Genomic DNA, 24,087 nt, shown 5'->3' with positions numbered 1-24,087 from the left:
AAATTTGCTCAAGTCAAACCTGAGCTTTTTAATCACAGTCACTCCTCCTGGATTCCAGGGGAGACTGTCAAGTCTCACCACTGCCCAGTTCAGCAAGTCAGGTAGGCCACTCTGACAAGCAATAATTTTATCAATGTGTTCAAAACTGAATCTACTTTAGGAATAGCTTTAGGATTTAGACAATGCCCAAGCTTTTAAAAAATCTTCCTCTAAATTCAACTGAAAATGCTTCTAAGTATTTCTTTTCTACTTTGCAAATATGGTTTTTGTTCTCTATTCTCCACTGTAGCAAAGAAAAAAAAACTTGCAATTTTTGTTATTGTTATTGTTGTTGTATTATAAGGAATATATGCAACAGAAGTTATAAAGTCACTCAGTTTAAACACTTTGGTGAGCCCATTGTGGTGGCACACGCTTGTAATCCCAGCATTTGGGAGGCTGAGATAGGAGAATTACGGTTCGAGGACAGCCTCGGATACTTAGTGAGGTCCCTTAAAACTCAGTGAGATCCTGTTTCAAAATAAAGAATAAAAAATAGGGCTGGGGGTGTAACTCAGAGGTAGAATGCCCCTGGGTTCCATCCTCAGTACCACAAAAGTGAATAAATAAATAAATAAATTTTGGTGAAACTGTCTCATGCTCATAACTGTTAGAATAATATGGGCCAGAAATATGAAAGATGTTTCAGGGGGATTATGATTCTAACTTGAATACGCTCATCTCAGCATTTCTGTTTATTTTATTAAGGCAAAAATTTAACTCAGGAAATCAAGCAGTAGGCATTTATTTTTTGTAGTTTTTCTGTAGGGACTTTTATCCAATTATCAATCTAAGTCCTATTCTGCTCTGGACAGAGAATATGAATAAGAAGAAATTCCAAATTCAATTTAGAAATAAAAGTATCAAAATCCTTTCAACAATTTGCCCTGGACTGCATTATTTGATTTGGAAGAAGGTAAGCCAGACCACTTTTATTTCTTGAGGAATCAGCTAGCTCACTTACTAACTTTAAAGAAATGGCTGTGCTCAGTGCCTTTGGAAGTGTTATATTCCATCTTACCTTGCTTGTTGTAGTAATTACCATCCTGCCTAGAACTTTCTTTTTTTTTTTTTTTTTTTTTTTTTGGTGGTACTGGGGTTCCTGGAAGCCCTTCTACCTCCGGGCTACACTCCCAGACCTATTTTTACATTTTTATTTGGAAACAGGGTCTCCTAAACCAGCGCATGCGGCTGGCTTCGAACCTGCGCGATCCTCCTGTCTCTGCCTCCCAAGCGCGGGGATTACAAGCGTGCGCCACCACGCCCGGCAAGAACTTTCTTTTAACTAAAGATTTTTAATAGATAACAGGTTCTCATACTTCAGAATTAAAAATGCATCCCATGCCCGGCGTGGTGGCACACACTTGTAATCCCTGCGCTTGGGAGGCAGAGACAGGAGGATCACGCAGGTTCGAAGCCAGCCGTGGACGCTGGCTTAGGAGAACCTGTTTCCAAATAAAAATTTAAAAATAGGTCTGGGAGTGTAGCCCGGAGGTAGAAGGGCTTCCAGGAACCCCAGTACCACAAAAATAAATAAAAATAAAATAAAAATGCATCCCATTAAAAAATGAATTGTCAACAGCTTATTGTGTATTATGTAAACATATTTTTGCATATAGAAGCAAAATACATATTGCCTAGCAACATATTAAAATATTTTCAGTAGCCGGGCGTGGTGGCGCACGCTTGTAATCCCCGCGCTTGGGAGGCAGAGACAGGAGGATCGCGCAGGTTCGAAGCCAGCCGCGCGCACTGGCTTAGGAGACCCTGTTTCCAAATAAAATATATATAAAAATAGGTCTGGGAGTGTGGCCCGGAGGTAGAAGGGCTTCCAGGAACCCCAGTACCACCAAAAAAAAAAAAAAAAAAAAAAAAAAAAAAAAAAAAAAAAAAGAAAGAAAGAAAGAAAGAAACAATGGGCTGGGATGTAGCTCAGTGGCAAAGCGCTTGCCTGGCAAGTGCACTGCCCTGGGTTCGATCCCCAGTCCAAAAAGACAAAAAAAAGAACCCCTTTAAAAAAAAAAAAATAAGCTAAGAACAAACAAAAAGCCGGGCGTGGTGGCGCACGCTTGTAATCCCCGCGCTTGGGAGGCGGAGACAGGAGGATCGCGCAGGTTCGAAGCCAGCGGCGCTGGCGTAAGAGACCCTGTTTCAAAAATATAAAATAGGTCTGGGAGCGTAGCCCGGAGGTAGAAGGGCTTCCAGGAACCCCAGTACCACCAAAAAAAAAAAAAAAGAAAAAAAAAATATTTTCAGAGCCAGGCATGGTGGTGCACACTTGTAATCCCCACGCTTGGGAGGCTGAGACAGGAGGATTGCACAGGTTCGAAGCCAGCCTCAGCTACTTAGTGAGGCCCTGTTTCAAAATAAAGAATAAAAAATTGGGCAAGGGGTGTAGCTCGGAGGTCGAATGCCCCTGGGTTCCACCCCTAGACCTGCAAAAAAAAAAAAAAAAAAAAAAAAAACAGAATTATTTTTATCCTGTTAAAATTTGTCTTTAGATACACCTTTTAAATTTTCCTTAACTCTTTGTAAATTTGTTTATATTTATTAGAAACACCATAGTTTGTCAAGCATGGAGTTATGCAAATAAAATCCACACTTTTTAATTGGGGCTTGATAGTATTAAAGGATATCTCTTATAATAATCAAGCATTCTTTTCAGGAATACTCTTTGTTATGTATGTGAGATAGTGTCTTTGGTAATTCAGTAAATTTCAGTAAATTTCTTAGGACTTTAGGAAGGAACTGCACATTCAATATAGGTTAATATAAAGTTGCCCTTATAATTCATTCATCTGGTTTCTTAAAAATATCATAAGGGAGGTAGATATACATTTTCAATAATTCAAGCTGATCAATAAATCTCATAAGACTACTTCCTCATTATACTTATACATCAAAGGTGAAAAGTGCCTGCCCCCTTCTCTGCTCTGCAAGCCCAGGCTCCCAGAGAAGCAGTAAGGGTGTGAAGCTCAGTGTAGTGAGAGCATGCTCTGGAGCCTGCCAGACCTGGGCTTTCTTTGTTCCACCTTGGTACATCCAGGCAAATCACTGGGCTCCAGGAACAACATTTCCATCACCTTCATAAAGCCTGGTGATAATGCCCTGGCTTATTACAAAGATCAAGTTAGACAGGATGAAAAGTGCCTAACACACAAAGAGCATTCAGTAAATATGCCTACAAATGGTCATTCACTAACTCCACTCTATTTTTTCTATTTAAAAAAAAATTTTTTTTTGCGGTACTGGGGATGGAGCCCAGGGGCATTCTACCTCTGACCTACACCCCCGGTTCTGCTTTTTATTTCTTTATTTTTTGAAACAGGGTCTCACTGAGTTGTGAAGGGCCTCACTAAGTAGCTGAGGCTGCCTGCGCCCGAATGCAGGGATTACAAGCATGCACCACCATGCCTGGCCTTTATTTTCTTTAAGAAAAAGAATCTATTTTCTGTATTTCCCACTTTATCTTTAATGGTTAAATATTCTGAGATAAATTAAAAAATTCATTTAATATTTATTTTAAAGAGTAGGATATCTATAATGTAACACTAATCAAGGTTTTTAAGTTTTTAAAGGAGGAGGGTCTCTAAAAAAGAAATCTAAAGACCTGGGTTAAACATGTGAGCCATGTAAGTCATAACCCCAGAATAATCAAGTAGGCTGATATTTTGTCTTAATATGATTAATCTACAATCTTTTAAGCAATTTATGTTAAATTTGTATTTTTTGGCCCATCTACTTGGTTGTAGCAAGATAGACTTTATCAATTCCAAACTTTGTAAAACTCCATGGCACTTAGATATAAACTCTGTACACTTTGTCAGTTCTCAACAATTCTTGCTTAAGATATTGAAAGCCCTGTTATATGTGGCCAGTTAACTATGAAGCTCATCTTAATAGCTGAAATATGAAGGTTAATATTTAAAGCACTACTAATGTTTTTCTTGAACAATCTAGTAAACTGCATGCATGGATGTATTTTTTTCTTTTCTTTCTGGGAATATACATAAACCCTTTATTCACTATCTCATTCTGTCTTCCCTGCACATACCATTTATAGCCTTCTAATTCTTTTGGGAAAGTCCCTTGGTGTGAAATAATCGCTGTGAAGCCTGGAAAGAATCTTACTGACCATCAATGCAAGAATCCCTTTTACAAAGAAGGAAAGTGAAACCCGAGTGGGTCTTGGGAGGCCAGGGCTCCGGAAGGTCAGGGCTGCCCAGTGGCCCAGAACTCTCATCTCCCCGACCCATAGCATCCTTGGCGGTCTACACAACTGGTTAAGGACCAAGGGGATAATTCTTTTCTCTTTACCAATAGAAAATTGGACTAATAAAGTCATAGAAGATGTTGTTCTTTCATAAGCCTTAGAGAAATTCCTGGAGATGATTCCTTTATTTGGACCTGTGATCTTTAAAGCATGTGGCTAGCATCTATAATTGGATCAAAGTAAAAACATGTGATTTTGAAGGAGTTGAAGTACCTTTGCCTTATTTTGCTTTGTTAGCCAGCTAGGAATGGAGTTGTACATTCTGACAAGCTATGAACCCACATCAACCCTGCAGAATTAAGGCTCTAACGTCTGTCACAAGCTGTGCCAAGTTCAAAGCCCACCAGTCCACTGTTGTCCCCAGACCTAGGTCTAAAAGCAAGTCAGCTGGAGCAACAGATATTTTTTAAATGTCATTTGGATGAGATAATTACAAAGAACTCTAGAAGCACATGGATTAAATTATTATTTGAATATTCATCTGCTAAATTAGGTAGAATATTGGAATGTCCTTTGCTTTATCACTTTGCAATGATATGAGATATTATGTTTTGCACCATGACATTAATTACAATGTTCACTGAGTACTTGCTATGTTCCAGGCACAGTCTAAGCATTTTATGTGGTATTATCATTTAATCTTCACAATTATGCTTGGGGATAGTGTTATCCTATTTTAATAAAAGGATGCAGGGTCACAGTAATTAACTCACTCAAGGACACGCACAGCACGTGGTGCAACTTCATCCACACCAGGTCAAGCTGACTAGATAACTCCTTAATCTCTATGCCAAATCCATTTATCTGCCCATGCCATGCCTCTGCTTGATTCTTCAGTTGATTTATTGATGGTGACATTTTATTTTAACATTCTGTAAGTCAATCAAATAGACTGAAGTTTGTTTGTGAATAAAAGTTTAAAGATAATGGAGTTATTTGAGAATTTATAAAAGAAAGGGAAGAGAAGGGAGGTGAAAAAGAGAGAAATCAAGGGAAAAGGAAAAGAAAAAAAGGAAAGCAGTAAGTTCTCTATACAATCTCTATTAATAAGCATTTTTATGAAGATAAGTTTTAGAACAGATTTTCCAGTGATTAAATATAGTCTCATCTAACCTAATAATCCATTATTTATCATTATTATGAAGCTTTATTTTAGTGGAATTTTTTTTTTATATTTCCTATGAAACAACCTTCAGAAAAGATTTCTGAGAACTTTTGGTCAAGAAACTGACTTTAAGAAGTCTCATTCTAGTCTAGCGAGGTGTAGTGGCACACACCTGTAATCCCAGTACTTGGGAGGCTGAGACAGGTTTGCAAGTTCAAGGACAGCCTCAGCACCTTAGCAAAACTCTCACCACCTTGTGCAACCCTGTTTTAAAACAAAAATAAAAAGTGGGATGTAGCTTGGAGGTAGAATGCCCCTGAGTTCAATCTCCAGTACCAAAAAAAATAAATAAAATAAAATAAAATAAAGTAAAATAATAATAATAATAATAATATATAATAATAATAAAGAAAAATAATAATAATTAATAATAAAAGAAAGCAGCTCATTGAGTATTTCCTGAGAGGTTTTGGTCTTTATAATGTATAAAGCACAATTTGTAAGAATAACTTCAAAGTGAAAAAATAAAATTATAAAAGTGTTAATTGAAAATATTCCCTTAGACCTTAAACAGTTTGAGAACTACTTCTATTGTGTAATTTCCAGACATTGTGATCCCAGAAGGGGCCCACATTTAAGAAAAATTTAGCATCAACTAAAGTCACTTAATCAGTAATTGCTTGAAGTTAGGTTTCTTCAGAATTAAAACTGGGCAGGGATCTTGGAAGTTTGCTTTGAAATTGGAGTAATCCATAGTGCCTATGACTGCTGTAAATATCACTGACCTAATTAGCAATTACAATTGAAAGAGGAAGGAAAGTGAGAGAATAGGGATTCAGGAAAAAGAAAACTAATTTGGAGCCTCCGCGTAGGGAAGAACAGATGAGATGCATCTCAGAAACAAAACAGAACACAGGAGAGAAGACGATCTTGAGAATTTCTCTAAGGGCTCATGGAACAGTGGGATGGACTCATCTGCCTCCCTTTGCTATCAGGGCCTCTTTTGCCATCTGATTTCTCCATCTTATTTTCTTACCTCTTATCTCTTCCCCTGTAGTTATTATCAGCCTAGATTCACTGATTCATTAATTACCTAAATTTAGAGGCAAATGCACAGACAAGATGGGTCACATTGAAACACTGTGTTCCCCACTTAGCAATGGATGGATCAGCAAGAAGTCAGTGCCAGGCTTGAGAGACATGGGCTAACCACATGTGTGGGTCAGTGGAGAAGAAAATGGGGATAATTCGAAACTCAGAAGATGAAAAAGGAAATCCTATAGAGAAGCAAACAAGACAACCTAATTGAGGGGATGGTAGGGGGGAAGAAGGAAATTCTCTAAAACACACAATGTACTTAAACATATCAAAGTCAACCACTAAGCCAAGCAAGGGAAAGAGAGATGGGGAGGGAATGGGGTGGGAATTGGGTAGGGGCTAAATGGGGGTATATACATATATGTCCGCACAAGTTTTCTACCTTAATATGATGTATAAATATAATGTACCAATAAAAAATTTAAAAAATTATTGTTCACCTGCTATCACATAATAAAACATTTTAAATTAAAAAAAAAAAGAAGAAAGAAAGAAACTCAGAAGAGAGTTTCTCTGGAAGTCAAGAACTTCCAGGCCCTATTGCATTCAAAGGTCTGTACAGAAGGGACCAAGTTAGAGGTTGGGGGGAAATTCCAAGATAAGTGGGACTTACTTCTGACCTTCTGGAACATGTAGACTGCCCACTGATGTCCAGGATATCTTCTCCAATCCTGCATGTCGGTGTGATCTGCCATGTGCTCATTCACAGGGATCATGTAGCAAAAGAGGTCTTTTCTCAAACAGATATTATTCAGAAAGAAGCCCAATAAACAACTTTCTGTAAGGCAACAGAGCTACTGTAGGGAAGGGGGTGGAAGATCTAGAGCCCCCACTGTGTTGCTGCTTTTTGATGTTAATCTAACTGGAAAGGCCTTTCAGGGCTCCAAGGTACCAAGAAGCAAGAGCCTGCACTTGTCCATAGTCTTCACTTTGTTCATGGAAAACTATGTGACCTTGGAAAAATGACTTCACCTTCCTAGGCTTCGTCAATGAAATGCTTAAGCTACAGATTTTGTTACTCAGGATTGAACCTAAAGGCATTCTACTTCTGGGCTCTATTTTAAAACAACATTTTAAGATAGTCGAGTTGTGAATAGCCTCAAAATTAAACTTACTAACACAACTTATTTGGGAAAGTGGGTTAGCTATAGAGAAAGAACGGAAAGATTTAGACCACGGCAGAACTCTCTGCAATATTTTTATTATATAGATGTGAACAAATGAATGTCTAATTGTGAATCTTCAGGTAGTACTGAAAAAATACATTTTGTTAAAAGCTAAAAAATCACTAAGCCAGGCGTGATGTGCACACTTGTAATCCCAGCATTTGGGAGGCTGAGACGGGGGATCACGGTTCGAGGACATCTTCAGCTACTTAATTTGGCCCTCTGCAATTCAGTGAGACCCTGTTTCAAAAAAAGAATAAAAAATAGGGCAGGGGTTGTAGCTCAGAGGTCGAATGCCCCTGGGTTCCATCTCCAGACCCGCAAAAAAATAAAAATAAAAAGAGTTAAAAAAATTACTAAACAGGTTGCCTTATATTTTCTTCACACCTATGGATACTGAAACTTCTCTAATTTTCCTCCTGCTACATAAGCCAAATTTTCTTTCTTCCTCTCATGTACTTAGGATTGAGCATTCTACCCCAAACTGTACTCCTCGTCCTTTATAAAATGTGTTTGTTTGTTTTACAGTATTAAGAACTGAACCCAGGAGAATTCTATCTCTGAGATACATCCCCAGCTCTATTTTATTTTTTATTTTGAAACAGGGTCTCACTAAGTTGTGGAGGGCCTCACTAAGTAGCTGAGGCTGGCCATGAAGCTGTGATCCTCCTGTCTCAGCCTTCCAAGTATTAGGATTACAAGTGTGTGCCACCATACCTGAAACTTTTTATTTTATTTTATTTTAAAATAATGTCTCACTAAGTTGGTCAGACTGTCCTCAAACCTGTGATCCTTCTGTCTCAGCCTCCTAAATACTAAGGTTATAGGCATATTCCAGCATGCCCTATTCTATTTAGAGTTTTAGTTCTTCTCTTTAGCCCCTAAAAATAGAGGCTCCTTCCTGATTTTACAATTGGAACAGGTTTACATATATATAATTTTGACCCTTAGTGGGACACTTTCCAGAATCAAGCCAGACCTTTGCAACATTCAAAGAATGACTGTGTCTTTGGTCCTAAGATTCTAAGAAGAAAGGAATCGAAAAAAGGAACATTCTTTCCTTCCTGCAATAAATGTTCAAGGAATATAATCTTCCATCCAATTCCGGTGCCCCTGTTTCTGTGATAAGGGTGTTTTCTTGGCCTTCTGGTGCAGATACTTGTGCCTAGTAGAATATAGATGTCTTATTCCTATTTCTGAAAGTCAGAGCAGCAAAATTTTCTTGACATAGTTCCCCCTAATTTTCTCAAAACTAGTTTCTAAGCCTTTTGAGCTAGACTTTATAATGAAGTAGCTCTTAGTTTAAGAGCTTCAACACTCCCTAATTCATGATTTACTTTCATGTGCACAAAAATTACCATGTATATTAGGATCTATATTTCTAGCCCAAAAAGGTATCACAATGACCATTAAATAGTCACTCCAAGAAAAAGAAATAGATTCCTCCATCCCTGAATGTATATTCCAATCCACCCCCCTCCTCATTCCTGAGTTCCTTAATTAGACCCAGTTTGCAGGATATGACTTGACTGAACTTTATAGCCACATTGAGACATGCGGCTCCAGCTTTTAAAGAAAGAGGCTCATTTGTCAGAAGTGCAGCCCTCTGCAGTAATTACAGAAGTGCAAGTTAAAACGACTTCATCTCTTCTCAGCATCTCTATGTATTCTCCTTAACAATGACTGTCTTCTCGCCAGCCTAGCTGCACATGTGGGGCTTCATATGCACATCTGATGTGTTTTTGAGTTTTAGAAATCACCTTTACGCCCTTACCAGAATCACAGTTCCCTTGAAGATGGATCAGAGCCTCTGGAATCCAACCTCTTAGTTTTGTAACTTCCATTTCTGAATTGCAAGTGTCCAGGCATCCGTGGAAGGATGACAACATCAAGACCTAAGGAAGTACAGACTGTTGTGTATGTGCCTGTAACACTGAAGCTGTTGCAGAGAAGTGTTTCTAGGTCCTTCTAGGAAAGGGCCCTAGTTCCTCCTCCGGTACATGACTGCCAGAAGAGTGTTTTTCCAAAGTGCAGTTCTGATCATATCTCACCCGCTGATAGCCATCTAAGAGCCTGTAGTGCCTTCAGGGTAAAGCTTACTTTTCCTTTCACCTAGAAACCGTGTCCTGTGGTAACGTGAGCGGGGGCTTTGGTATTTGATACACCTGGCCTTGAATAATGGGTCAGTCTAGGTATGACCTTTCTCATCTTCTGCTTCCTCATTTGCATAACGGAGTAACAAACAGTGTCAGAGGTTATTGGAATAATCGTATGAGATATCAGAGGGGAAAGCCTGGCACAAAATAAATGCTCAGTAAGTATGCATGCCTCACATACCCCGTGTGTCCGTCCTTCGGAAGCTCTGGTTTATGTCAGTTTGCTGATCAAGTCAAACTCTGTAGTTTTTGCATATATTGTTTGTCATCCTTTTCTACCCTCACTTTTCACAGAAACTACAGTGCTTAAACTCCTCTGGAGTTTAATGTTTCCTCTGTTATACTTCCCAGAATTCTTTCACACACGTCTTAGTTGGTTTTTATCTTATGTTCTCTAATTGTAACCTGTTCTCTGGAGAAGTCACTCTGTGTCTTATTCATCCACAAAGCTCCAGCACCCCACTCATTTCCTAGCAAATGGTGGTTAAATGATCATATGGATGATCCCAAGGACAGAGAAAAACATTATTTTAATAATGGTGATGTAATTCAGGGTGTGGTGGCACATCCTTGTTATCCTAGTACTTGGGAGGCTGAAATGGAAGGATCATAGGTACAAGACCAGCCTCAGCAATTTAGCAAGACTTTCTGCAACCTAGCAAGATTCTGCTTAAAAAAAAAAAGAAAGAAAGAAAAGAAAAGAAAGAAAGGAAACATAAGAGGGCTGGGGTATACTCACAGGTAGCATCTGTCTGGGTTCAATCCCCAGTACTACCAAAGAAGGGAAAAAAATGAAGGAAGGTAAGGAAAGAAAAGAAAGAGAAAGGAAAGAAAATCAAAAGAAACAAAGAAGGAAATAAAGAGAAAGAAAGAAAGAAAGAAGGAAAGAAAGAAAGAAAAGTGGTATAGCTCTGACTTAACTGTATACCACCACTCCCTAAATGAGCACAAATGTTAGAGGTAAGAAACTAGACAGCTTGTAAATAATTTGAGGCTTGCCCTTCTGTGGGGAGTCTTAGAAAGTGCAGTCAAGTTGAAATGACTTCAGCTTTCTTTCCATAAATGGTTGCTGTGGATATGTACGTGAAATGAATTCCAGCAGCATTAGGAGAAACGTGCTCAACAGCTATGATTCTGATACCATTCTTGAATCTGAAACATTATCCAATTTCAGGGACAAAGTGGTGTAACATGTGTCCACTTCATTGGCTCCCCTCTTGCCAGGAATGCTACAATGAGGTTCCTCAGGGACTTCTCCTTTGACCTTATTGGGGTTGATAAGGGTGAACGTGCTCGCTACAACACCGCGCCTGCAACTGGGAATAATTTAATTCTACTATTCGTCAGCTATTCCCACCAGAGCACTCTGGGTCATATGGAGAGTTCCAGCAGCACATAAACTATTGATTACATCTTCTAATGCAGTAATTTCTCATGGATGGTATGCAAGTTTCCCCTAACATGCACCCTTTTTAAAAATCCGTTTTAGCTGGGCTTGGTGGTGCATGCTTGTAATCCCAGCATTTGGGAGGCTGAGACAGGAGGATCCAGGTTCACAGACAGCCTCAGCTACTTAGTGAGGCTCTTTGCAACTCAGTGAGACCCTGTTTCAAAATAAAGAGTAAAAAATAGGGCTGGGGATATAGCTTGGAGGTAGAATGCCCCTGGGTTCCATCCTCAGTACCACAAAAAATAAAAAATAAAAAAATAAAAACCCATCTTAAGGGACAGCATGGGGATCCCCATGCCGGGCACTCCAAAGACTCAGCCACGGAGGCTGCTGATTCACCATGATGACAAACACAAAGGGAAGGCGGAGAGAGCCCTGATACATGTTCTCTAGGCCTTTTAGAAAACATGGAGTTGTTCCTTTGGCTACAGAGATCCCAGTCTACAAGAAGGGTGATATTGTGGACATTAAGGGAATGGGTATTCAGAAAGGAATGCCTCACAAATGTTACCATGGCATGGCTGGAAGAGTCTATAATGTTACCCAGCTTGCTGTTGGCATTGTGGTAAACGAGCAAGTCAAGATTCTTGCTAAAAGAATTAACGTGCATATTGAGCATATTAACCACTCAGAGTCGAGACAGCTTACTGAAGGGGTGAAAGAAAAGGATCAGAAGAAGAAGGAAGTCAAAGAGAAAGGCACCTGGGTTCAGCTGAAGCGCCAGCCTGCGCCACCCAGAGAAGCACACTTTGTGAGAGCCAATGGAAAAAAAAGCCCGAGCTGCTGGAACCTATTCTATATTCATGGTTTAATGATGTAAAAAAAAAAAATGCGGGCGTGGTGGCTCACGCTTATAATCCCCACACTTAGGAGGCAGAGACAGGAGGATCACGCAGGTTCAAAGCCAGCCGCTCTTGCTTAAGAGACCCTGTTTCCAAATAAAAATATAAAATAGGTCTGGGAGTGTAGCCCGGAGGTAAAAGGGTTTCCAGAACCCCCAGTACCACCACTAATAATAATAATAATAATAATAATAATTATTATTATTATTATTATTATTATCCCCTGGGCTGCAAAAATGGTGTTAATGAGTAGAAGTGTGGTGTCTTCTCCCATAAAGAAATAGTTAAAGCATGATTTTTAGGCGTGTCCCAGTTGGTTGTGTCATGTCTTTACTATTCACATTTAGTATTTTTATTGCCGATAAGCTTATTGTGCATCAAGTGTTCTCAATAGGTTAGAAAATGGCCAAATATTATTTATGAAATATTTACATGGGTTTGAAGACAGTCTAAAGCACCGTTGGGAAAATATGTACAAAAATAAGTGGAAGGCAGTCTGTTACATAAGTTCAGGAAAAATCAATTTCTCACTATATTGTAAATAGCTAGATTTTAAGGATCCAGAATTTGCCTGTGAAGCCTAACACTTAATAGCATCCTGTTCTTAATGAGTTAGGTACTAGTTCTGAATTACTTTAGCTATTAATAGAGCAGGGCTCAGAAAAGAAATGTGTAAAACATTCCTCTTTGTCCTATAATGTGCTACTATAACACTCAGTAATTTGTACGTAATAGTTGATCTTTCACAGCTTTGGAGACTGGAAAGCCCAAGGTCAAGATGCTAGCATGTTTGGTGTCTGATGAGGCCTGGTTTCCACTTCTAAGAGATTTTTTGTTGCTGTATCCTCCTCATCTGCCCAAAGAGGATGGGGAGGGAACAAGGTAGGAATAGGGTACTTGCTCCAGCCCATTTCTAAAGAGTACTAGTATTCACTAAGGTAGGGCCCAGGCCTTCTTCCTAGGCTTCTCTAAGTTTCAATTTTGAGTTTAATATGAATTTTGAGAGGAAAAAAACTCAAACTATAGGTACTGTTATGGGTTTAGCTGAATGGAAACAGGCTTCTCATTTAACCCAACTTTGTGTATTTTATCCCATTTTAAATAAACATCTCTATCCTTGAAAAAAATCCATCTTAATGTCATAGATACCATTTCAGTTTTTCTAATGAATACTACTTTATCCCTCCCCATCTCTACCATGGAATTTTTTTACCTTGTCTTGAAAATCTTTGGTTGATATTATTATTTCTATCCCCACAAATAACTTTTTCACTCGCATACTCAAATTCCTTTTCATTTCTTTCACAATAGTTTTCTTTCTCCTATAAAATTGTACACAAACTCCAGAAAATGGCCAGTTTTAGAAATAGTAATCAAAAGGTCACATTGCTAAAGCAAATGTAAAAATCTTCACACCCAAGGACAAAGGTAGAGGGAAGTCAGGACTTTTGGCCAAGGGGAAATCCTCAGGCCCCTGTGGCCCCTAATCAAAGGTACAGGGAAGCCAGGAACCAAAGTACCTGAGCTTCTCCCATGAAGACAGTTAAGGCCTGAGTCCCGACATTAACTCCAGGCGGGACAGAATACCTGCTGTTCCAGTTGGCCTGCAACTCAGGGATGTCCTGGCATTCAGTGCTAAAACTTGGGTAAGTTCTCTGCAAGTTAGGGCACATTGATCATCATACCTTCCCTTTCGTCGTCGTCGTCGTCGTCGTCGTCGTCGTCCTCCTCCTCCTCCTCCTCCTCCTCCTCCTCCTCCTCCTCCTCCTCCTCCTCCTTCTACCTCTCTCTCTCTCTCTCTCTCTCTCTCTCTCTCTCCCCCCAGACCCCCTTAAAATTCTCATTAGATAAGGATTACTTGGAAAATATGCACTGATCTTCCATTCTTCCTGATTCTAGCTGAATCCCAGTATTCAAAATCTTAGACCAGCACATCTCTCAGGGAGAGGCCTACTCACAGTAAATGCTGTCAGATGAGAGCACAGGACAGTGAGTGCCGACCAACATCACTTGTGCCAGCTGTAATTGCCAGGTCATGGCGGTGTGAGGGAAGTGTTAATGGCTTCTTGCATTGCCTGTGATAGAGTATTGCGAATATTATTTTGCACCAAGCTCTTTTTAACTTCACAACATGGTTTGGGGTTCTTTTCTACAGCTTTCTATGAAGATGATGATCTACCTCATTCCTCTTATTTGGCACATAGTAGGCTACTGTTTTACATGCAGTAGTTTAACCATACGGATAGGTTGATGGATCATTTCCATTTTCACTACTACAAATAACATTGCAGGTGTCCTTGTCCTTGGGCAGCTTTGTGTCCTTTGGGAGTATATTCATTGAATAAGTTATTAGTGTGAAATTGAATTTAAAATTTCCATAGATATTCCAAGCTGTCTTCTAAAAAGACTAAATCAAGTTACAAGCTCACCACAAACATAAGAAATGCGTGTATTTTATATCCGCTGGTCCTGGGCTTCACAATGTATTTTATCAATCTAATTTAATTGCAAGTAGAGCTGATCACCTTTTCATTTGTTTATTAGCCACTTCCCTTATATCCTTCTGTAAAAGGACTTATTAAGTCAGTCATCTTTGGGGATTTTCTTTTCCTTTTTTCCCTTTTCTTTTTTGTGTGTATGGGGACTGAACCCAGGGCTTTTAGAATGATAGGAAAGTACTATACCACTGAGTTATATCCCCAGCCCTTCTTTTGAGTTTAAAAATAATATATTGATCTGGGCATGATGGTACATGCCTATAATCCCAGTATTTTGGAAGCTGAGAAAAGAAGATCAGGTTCCAGGCCAGCACACAGTCACTTAGTGTAACCCTGTTTCAAAATGAAAAAGGGCTAGAGATGTAGCTCAGATCTAGCATATCCTTGAGTTCAATCATCAGTAGTATATATATATATATATATATATATATATATATATATATAGTGTGTGAGAAAGAGAAATATGTTAATTGCTGACTATATTAAGAAAATGAATAAATAAATGCCCCCTTTTGTCAACTTTTTAAAAATTGTATTCGCCGGGCGTGGTGGCGCACGCTTGTAATCCCCACGCTTGGGAGGCAGAGACAGGAGGATCGCGCAGGTTCGAAGTCAGCCGCGCGCGCTGGCTTAGGAGACCCTGTTTCCAAAAATGAAAATAATGTAAAAATAGGTCTGGGAGTATAGCCCGGAGGTAGAAAGGCTTCCAGGAACCCCAGTACCACCAAAAAAAAAAAAAAATTGTATTCTATTTTTTTTCAGTATCTGTTTTTTCTTATTTACTTATTTTTATTTTGTTATTGGGGATAAAACCCAAGTGCATCCTACAACTGAGCTATACCCCCAGCCCATTTAATTTAATTTTACTTTTTTTGTGGTATTGTGGATTGAACCCAGAGGTATTCTACCTCCAAGCTGCACCCCCAGCCCAAATTTTAATTTCTTATTTGGAAACAGGGTTTTGCTAGGCTACCAAGAGCCTTGCTAAGTAGCTGAGGCTACCTTCAAACCTGGGATTCTCCTGTCTCAACCTCCCAAGTACTACAATTATAGGCATGTGCCACCATACCTGGCTCAGGGTAGTTTCTTTAAAATATATATATTTTTTTCATAATTAAATGTGTGTCTAGATGGTTTCTGGACACCACATGATACTGTTTATCCTTGCCTTCCTGGTGCAGTACCTTATCACAAAATAGATTCTCAATAAAAGTTTTTTGAATGAACACGCAATGAATGCATAAATGACAGAGGATATCATTTACTTATTTTTATCCCTCCCCATGATCCCTGGGAATCTAGAAAATGAATGCCAAAACATATAGTTCACCAGAGTTTAATGGCATGTTATCTCAGAGTAGGAATTCTGCTGCTTTGTTCTACATGTTGTCCCTATCACCTGACACCGCACTGGATTATAGGAGATATATGTTTTGAATGAATTGATAAAGTAGGGAGCATAATGAGATAACTAGAACTCACAACGTTTGAAATTCATTCTTCAAGGCCAATGACAAGCAGTTCTAGAAGTGGAGATGGCAACTGAACCCAGACCAGAGACAGTTGTGGGGTTTTCGGTCCAGAATTTCAACATAGTGTCAGAGCCTCATATGTATTTCTTTGGTTCCAAGTGATTTTAACAAGAGTGGTAAGAAAAAGAAAAGGGGCTCTAGCCATCAGCCTAGGACCAGGGACCATGTTTAATTGAATTTAGGATGTTCCTAACATCTTGTTGCGTTTGAAAGGTTAAAAATTTCCTAGAGAAAACAACTATTATTGCTGCTTGCCAGAGGGCTCATAAAATGCCCTGATTGCTAAGAACAGAAAACAAACCAAATCAAAATAAAATGAACCAAATAGCAACAGAAATAAATGTGCCTTAGTGTTCTGGACGAGGACCAGATCTGCTGTCCACAAACCACCATCCATCACAGTAAGGACGTATCCCTCGAGCTAAGCACATCCTTTTGGGGGGACCTTTAAGGAGGAACATCTCTTTGGGATGTCAGCTTTTGGAGTCATCTGAAGTCTTAGAAAAATCCTCCTGTTGGTACACTGAATTACACATGCATTATGTAACTTATTGCAACCCAGGGTTCCAGAGCTATCAAAGTATGCCACAAACCAAGCCACCTGTGAGGCGCCAGCTCAGCAAATGTGCCCATGCAAAAAATGCTTATAAAAATACTGAAAACGAGGAGAAAAAAAGCCCAAATAATAGCCTAGAGGTCATATATTTGATGATATGAGGCAGGAGAGGAAAAAGTTTCCATGTCAGTTGAAGGAAGATGGCAGCCAGGACCTTGACGTTGAAGACCACTATGTGAGAGGGTCATAGAATGCAGAATGAATCGGAGCAACTACTCCAAGTCCTCTCGGGGACAACCGCAATGATGGATAACCATGTGCAAGCACTAGGAGAAATGCCAGATACTAATATAGATATATGTCCAATGTGAAAATTGTGGGGTTTTTATGCATAACAATATACAGGTTTCTTTATAAAATATGAGCATATATCTGGTGTAAAAAGACTGTCAGGGTTCCATTTTAACATTCTGTTGCATTCAAAGGAACATGATTTTTCAAAAGAAATTCGTCTTTTTCTCTCTCTTCCTGTCTTTCTTTCATGAGGCAGCATTAAATGGTTCTAAACATGTTATCTCGAGTTAAAACTGAAATTAGACTCTGTGGAATGAAATGAATGATGGTTTTCCTTCAAACGCCCATTGTTCTACTAATTTTTATCAATTATTCTTTGTTAATAAGGTGGTAATGTGGCCATAAGAGCTTGCACTACTGGAGGAATCCAAGGAACTCTAGATAAGTAGAAGTATGTTGAGTATTTATGAACTTCTTTCTCTTCCTTGTGTTTTTAATTGCCTCGTTTTTCCCCCTAAGTGTCATAGTCATAGCCCCGATTTCCTAGAGACTCCTTACATGCTGACACTATGGGGAGAGGTGGAGTCCTGCAATCTCAAGGAGAATGGGAATGGAGGTGCAAGGAGTAGCCCTAGGGAAGAAATCCAAGTCAACACAAGGTGATACCAAGTCGTTACCAAGCCGCTCATATTGTCACAAGAAAGCACAAATAGCTGCTAAGTTACAAGAGACATTGCCTGCGGAGAGACATAAAACCACTCTGTCTTAGAACATCCCATGTGGGAGAGAGATGGGGAGTAATTTTTCTGCTGCTGTATTTTATGTCTCTCATGAGCCAGCTTGTGCCATAGGATTACATACTCCCTTGATCCTTCTAGAAGCACCTATAGACCTAGAGCTTGCATATTTTGTACGTGTAGTCAGATGACTCTGGTCAAGCCAGAGGAAGTTGCCCAGACCAGGCCCTCCACTTCCAGGATGCAGAGACAAAGGGGATAAAGAGATAGCAGGATGACTGATGCTTTACTGGAGCTGCTTTGGCCAGGAAACTGGAAAAACAGATTATATTCAACTGGTGAGCTAGAGAGGGCTGATCTGGGAAACACATGCATGGGGTCAGTGCACTCACATGTCTACCAGCAGAATTAGAATGCCTCAGGCCAGGGAGTACCCAAATTAGTCTTCTCTAATGTCCTGATATTGCATACTATGTTTTCATAACATGTCTTCTGTTGCTTGAGTATCTACTTTGTAGCAGGTGTTGTGCTCACCCCTTCAAATACATAATCTTGCTAAATGCTTCCAACTCAGTGGACTCCATTATACACACGAAAAAACTGAGACCTGAATGGGCTAAGTAACTTGACTATATTCAGAAGGCTAGGAAGTGACAGAGCTAGAATTCAAATCTAAGTTGTTGTTGTTGTTTTTAACTTTTGAAACTGTTGGTCTCCTATGCTGCAAAATCAGCATTCATTGTACTAACCCTGCTTTAAAAAAAAAAAAAAAGCATGAACCCCAGCTATGAAAAGTAATGAGAAGGGAGGTTTGCTTGCTTTTCCTGTATCATATCTCCAACAAAATCTCTACATCTCTACTGTGTGTGTGTGTGTGTGTGTGTGTGTGTGTGTGTGTGTGTGAGAGAGAGAGAGAGAGAGAGAGAGAGAGAGAGAGAGAGAGAATATGAGAGAGATATAGAATGGAAAGACAGAGTTGGAGGAGCAGAATGTTGGAGGCTGCTGTGTGCTTTGACACACTCTGGTTACAATACTAATCTCAGCAACATAAATAAAGGAATTCCTGGTGCAATAGATGAAATGAAGGAATTCCTGGTGCAATGGATGATCTCCATTTTGCAGAAAAGTTTGACTTGCTACCTTCATCAAACCAGTCTGAACATATATAACAAATAAAAAGAAAAAAAAAATCCTTTCGACAGGGTTTCGACTGACATTTCTAGTACATTATCTTGACTTCAGCTTAATAATTTCTCTGGAGCATACCTGAAAATAAATCCCCTTTTGTAAAGTCAGGTAAAAATGTTTACGTAACCAATATGCCATCGATGCCATGGAATTTTATGCTGTGTATGTAGCAAGAATAGCAACAGGGACTTGTCTTAAAAACATGATGAAGCTGATGTTATTTTTCTGTGTTCATCGACTGCATGCTTCCCTTATGTTAACTGTTTTTTTAGAAAACTACCAGTATAGATGCACTATAATGGAAAATGAAATTAGAAATGTTACTATGCTGTTGAATAAGTGTGTGAATGTATGCCTCTAACATCCTGAACTCCAGTAAGATGAACGGCTACTACGCACCAATAAAAAATTACAAAAAGAATAAGTCCCTCTAAATAGTTTTGAGACTTTTAAAAAATTCTTGTATTGGTGTATTTTAATTGTACATCACAGTGAGCTGCAAAGAGATACAAACACTCATACGACACTTGGTGAGCTTCCACCCAGATTCCTCCCTGCTCCCTCACCATACATGTCAGCGAGCTTGGTAGTGATAACTTCATACATGGACACAACATTATTTGAAGTGTTTCCTTCGTCAATTCTCCAAGACAAATACCCACTTGTGAATCACATACCCATCTTTCAACACTGGCATTTCCCTGATTCATATCCAATCTAGACCTTACGCAGACCACTATGGCTTGGCTTGTGAAATTTGGACAAGCCAATTTAAACAGGCATGGCTATCATTTGCTTCTGAGTTTCAACACTGTTATCATTTTACATTATGTTATTGATCTGCAAAGGGAAAAGCACTTGTGCACTATTACATGTTATTAGTGAAATGAGCTCTGTTTTTCATAGCATGGTATACAGTGAAAATGTACTTCATGGGGTGCTGTGACATCTCACAAATGGATAGGAAGACTTTCCAGAACGCCTGTGCCTTTAATGTGGGTCTGCTTTTAAGTTTAAGGAATTGAGTCAGCTTCTTATCTCAGTGTACACAAAGCTACTTATCGCCTAGATGAGTATTGGCGGCTTGTCCCAGGGATAGGAGAATGAGTGGCTCAGCCCTTAATTGCTTACCTTTAAAGTAGCTCTCACAGACCAGTTTCAAAATAACCCTTGAAGAATTTTTAAGAGCACAATTAGGTTTTGTAGCTACTTGACATCCAATTGTAATCAGACACGCCGTGCAAAAATGCATTCCACTATATTTTATGGAAATTCACAATGCAGGCCAATGCTCACATATTCATTTTACATAATTAGTTTCTCACTAAGAAAAATTCTTTAAAGGAATATTGCCCTTCTAGTTTTAGTGACACTGAGCATCTAACTGGAGTTACAAAGTTCATTGTCTGTTCTGCTTTACTAATCCTTAAGAATTTTATGATTCTCATTTATTTTTTAATTGTCATCAGCATCAATAACTTCTATTGGGTTTTTCTCTTTTGTGCCAGATATTCTGTTATAACCTAGTGAACATCATCTCTAACCCTTTCAATAACCCAGCAAGGTAGGAGTCATTACTTCTGTTTAACTTAAAAGAAAATGAAGGTTCCAATAATTTAAGGAATGTCCTAAAAATTATATGGCAGCAAATGGTTAAGCAAGTTTTCAACCCATGTCTGTCTGGCCCTAAAGCAAACATGTTCAATTCTATACCATTTTTTCTCCATTTGGAACCAGAATGTGATAACACATCTGTAATAAGAACATATCAAAAGGAGATATATAGAAGCACTCATAGTCCTCTGATGACAAGACAAAGCTACTTGGGGTAGGGGGAAGTACTATAAATATCATATATATGTGACCAACCATTAGGTCAGTGGCTAGAAATAGGGAGCAAATAAACTACATTAGTTAAAAAACAACACCATTGGGAAGGAAGTTACGTATTAAAATAGGGCAGAATGGTGGCTGGGCCCAGGGAGCACAAATGCTTTGGAACCCAGAAAAATGTTTGCGCTTTCTTCCCAGAGCCAAAAAATAAATAAAATCTGAATTTTTTGTATTCCAACATATATTTTTTTCTTTCTTTTAAAATAATATTTCCACTAATTGTGAAACTCATTGGACATACAAGAGAAATTTCTTAGAATTCTACCCCTTTAAAAATTCTTGAAAATTTACTTGAGGAAATTTAGAACTACTGTTCAAGTTTAAATGAAGATGGAAATATCCCCAGGAAATAAGTTTGGGGTTCAGTCCATAGATTTTGAATAACCAGGTGCACTGTCATGCGGTGGAAAGAGCATGTCATTTAGAGTGAGACAGCTGGAGGGTGTCAGTCCCGACATGTATTGGTTGTGTGACCTTGAACAAATCACAGAATGACCTCTGGGCCTCATTGCTAGCATCTAGGCAGAAGGGTTGAGCTGTATGCAAGCCAGTACCCCGTCACCGTTATGATTCCAAAGGATTCTAAATGGAATCGATGATTGTACATTCCCCATGCTGCTAAAGAGCTTTTCTGCAGAACACTTGCTCCTAATAAGCTTACCCGGGTTGGCTCAGTAATCTTAGCTACCAAGATCACTTTAATTTGTCTGTGTGGAAGACCAGGCAGATGCAATCTACCTAGATATGCACCATTCTGTCAACCTGCCAAATGACCTTGACTCCTTAAACATCTCCATCTGGGCTGCAGACATTTTTGAAACATTTTCGGGGTAGATTTGGACGGTGATACACTCCAGTGCAGATGGAGAAAAGTTCATCATCACCACAACAGTCACCCCTTAACTGCCGGGTAGGAAGTGAATAATGAATTTAGTATCTGGTGATGCCCCTGTAAACTGAACCTTTGAGATCAGGCCTCTTAAAAGGTCAGGTGCACTTAGAGAACAGTGTTTACTCCTCAGTGATTCTGCTTCCATATTCTGCTGCTATTAGTATTATCATCCGGCTACAATCATTTCCTTTGTCCTCCCAACTTTCTATATTTTTCTTTATTAAAAGGGAGGAGGGGTTGCTTGCTGCACTGTACACTGAATATGGGCTTGGGTTTTGGACCTGAGGCGCTGATTCTGTGCCAGGGAGTTTGCTAGAGGCCATTAAGGAACTGGGTCTTGGCTGTTCTCAGGAGAAGTCCCTTGTATCAAAGGCTTTGGCAAAACCGAGGAAATGAGGAAAAGTGGGGTCTACTAGTTTCTCTCTTCGGTGGAGGGACACGCGACAGGAGGGCGCTCTTCTTCAGGGCCCCTTGCAGGAGAGGACACAGGGGAACAGTCTCCGTGCCAGCCTCGGCCGAGCCGGCCCTCCTGCAGAACACAGCGCTGGCGAGCAGAGGAGTCACTCGCGTTCCAGAAGTCCGGTCCGCCTCTTGCCGGGAGCCGGGCGCTGTGAACTGGAGGAGCCTCTGAGGGCTGGTTTCTGATGTCGCACTGGCACGATAAGAATGCCATTGACGTCAGCAGAGTCATCATCAGGGAGAATGGCACCCCAGCTCTCGAAACCACACCAAGCAATTGCAGTGCTTTTGAAAATTAAAAGCCGGTGCTAGCGAGGGGGGTGGGGGGGAGGCAAAGAAGCCCAGGGAAGCGGCGGCTCCAGCTGAACCCGTCTTTCTTTTATGCATTTCCTGTATTTCAAAAAAAAAAAAAAAAAAAAAAAAAAAAAAGAAAAGAAGAAAGAAAAAGAAAAAGGAAGGCAGGCTGCGCTCTCCCGAGCACACACACGTTGTGGCATGCAGGGGCTCTTCAGCCTAAATGGAGAAAAGTGGGCGGGGGGCAGGGGAGAGAGAGAAAGGGGGGAAGAGGGAGAGAAATTTAACTTTGCTAACGTTTCTGAATTCAGATAAAACAAACTGTGCCACCCAGGTGCTGGACAGAGGCCGTGAGCCACAAGGAAAAATACAAGGCGCTGAGAACGAAATTGCTGAGCTAAAACTGATAGGCTTCAAATGTGTGTTGATGGATGGAGTACATGAGAGGAATTAAACACTTCAAAGGAGCTACTACAAAGTGGTCCCCGGGCACGCGCACACATACACACACACACACACACACACACACACACACACACACACACACTGCGGATTCTTAGTGTTTGAGTCTCTCTGGGAAAATGACAAAGTTCAGGGTTTGTGAAGGGACGCTGCGTGTGTGCTGTGATTTCAGCTCTCAGGCAGCTCCAAGAACATCACCTCCAGCTGTAATTCAAAGGTTACCTAGACTGGAAAATGTCTTGGAGGAGAGGAAGCCTTTGAGAAAGGATTCTTTTGTGTGAATTGTCCCAGCTTTCAAATTCCATAATTAATCTAATTTTTCCATGCTCTTTCCCATTTCCAGTTGCTTGGCTGGCTCTACCCTCACTCCCTGCTACCCCTAGCAATATTTAAAAAAAAAAAAACTATAATATCAGCTGTGTTTTATGCTCTGTTTTATAGCATTGATTGGCAGCCTCTCAAGTCCATAAAATCTTTTGCTGATCTGAATTTCATATCCATAGCCTTCCGTTATACCAGAAAGAATGATTTCTGAATTGTGGAACTGTTAGCAGGGAAACAAAAGAACATATGCACATAAAGCAAAATCTGGCAGGAAACATGGGTTTAATAATAAATTGCATCATGTGAAACCTCTTTCAAATGGACTGACACTGGAGGAGCAGCATGAGGGAGACATGTAGTAATGGTGGCGGTTCCTTTTCAAAAATCTGTTTATTTCTGGAAAGGAAGGAGTGCCAAAGAGCATTTCTGTAACACACACACACACACACACACACACACACACACACACACACACTATACTACTATACTTAGAGTAGAACTCACTTCTCTTTTTTTCTTAAAAAATTGTAAAGCTTACGTTAGATGGGCTTTCTGTAATGCCACAGATAAAAGGAGACAGTAAAGCACACTTGTTATTCAAATTTACCCCACCTGGCTTGGTGTAAAAATGGGGAAAAAGATGGGTGATCTGGTTGTACACTCTAAGGAATACAGGTAAATCTGTAACTTGGCTTATCTTAGCTAATTTTGTTTTGTTTTGTCTTTGTTTACGCCCATTATGTTTTATCCATTTTATAAAGAGAAGCCTTTGCTTCCTTCCTCATTTCCTTCCTTCTTTCTTCCCTTCCTCCTTTCTTCCCTTCCTCCT

At 39.7% G+C, this 24,087-nt stretch overlaps 1 protein-coding gene and 1 pseudogene across 8 annotated transcripts in view; both read left to right on the top strand.

Moving 5' to 3' along the window:
• The window catches only part of PDE4D (phosphodiesterase 4D), a gene marked incomplete at both ends in the record, with an annotated part of 1,145,009 nt that overhangs the window by 998,132 nt on the left and 122,790 nt on the right, over nt 1-24,087 (top strand). The window lies entirely within an intron of this gene.
• LOC308270484 (large ribosomal subunit protein eL21-like) lies at nt 11,631-17,672 on the top strand (annotated as a pseudogene). The gene is made up of 2 exons: nt 11,631-12,103; nt 17,529-17,672. The product of its transcript is annotated as a large ribosomal subunit protein eL21-like (transcript).

This window comes from Muscardinus avellanarius (genome assembly GCF_963383645.1).
Source record: "Muscardinus avellanarius genome assembly, chromosome: 1".
NCBI classification, from domain to species: Eukaryota; Metazoa; Chordata; class Mammalia; order Rodentia; family Gliridae; genus Muscardinus; species Muscardinus avellanarius.
This window is presented reverse-complemented; position numbering and strand designations above follow the sequence as displayed.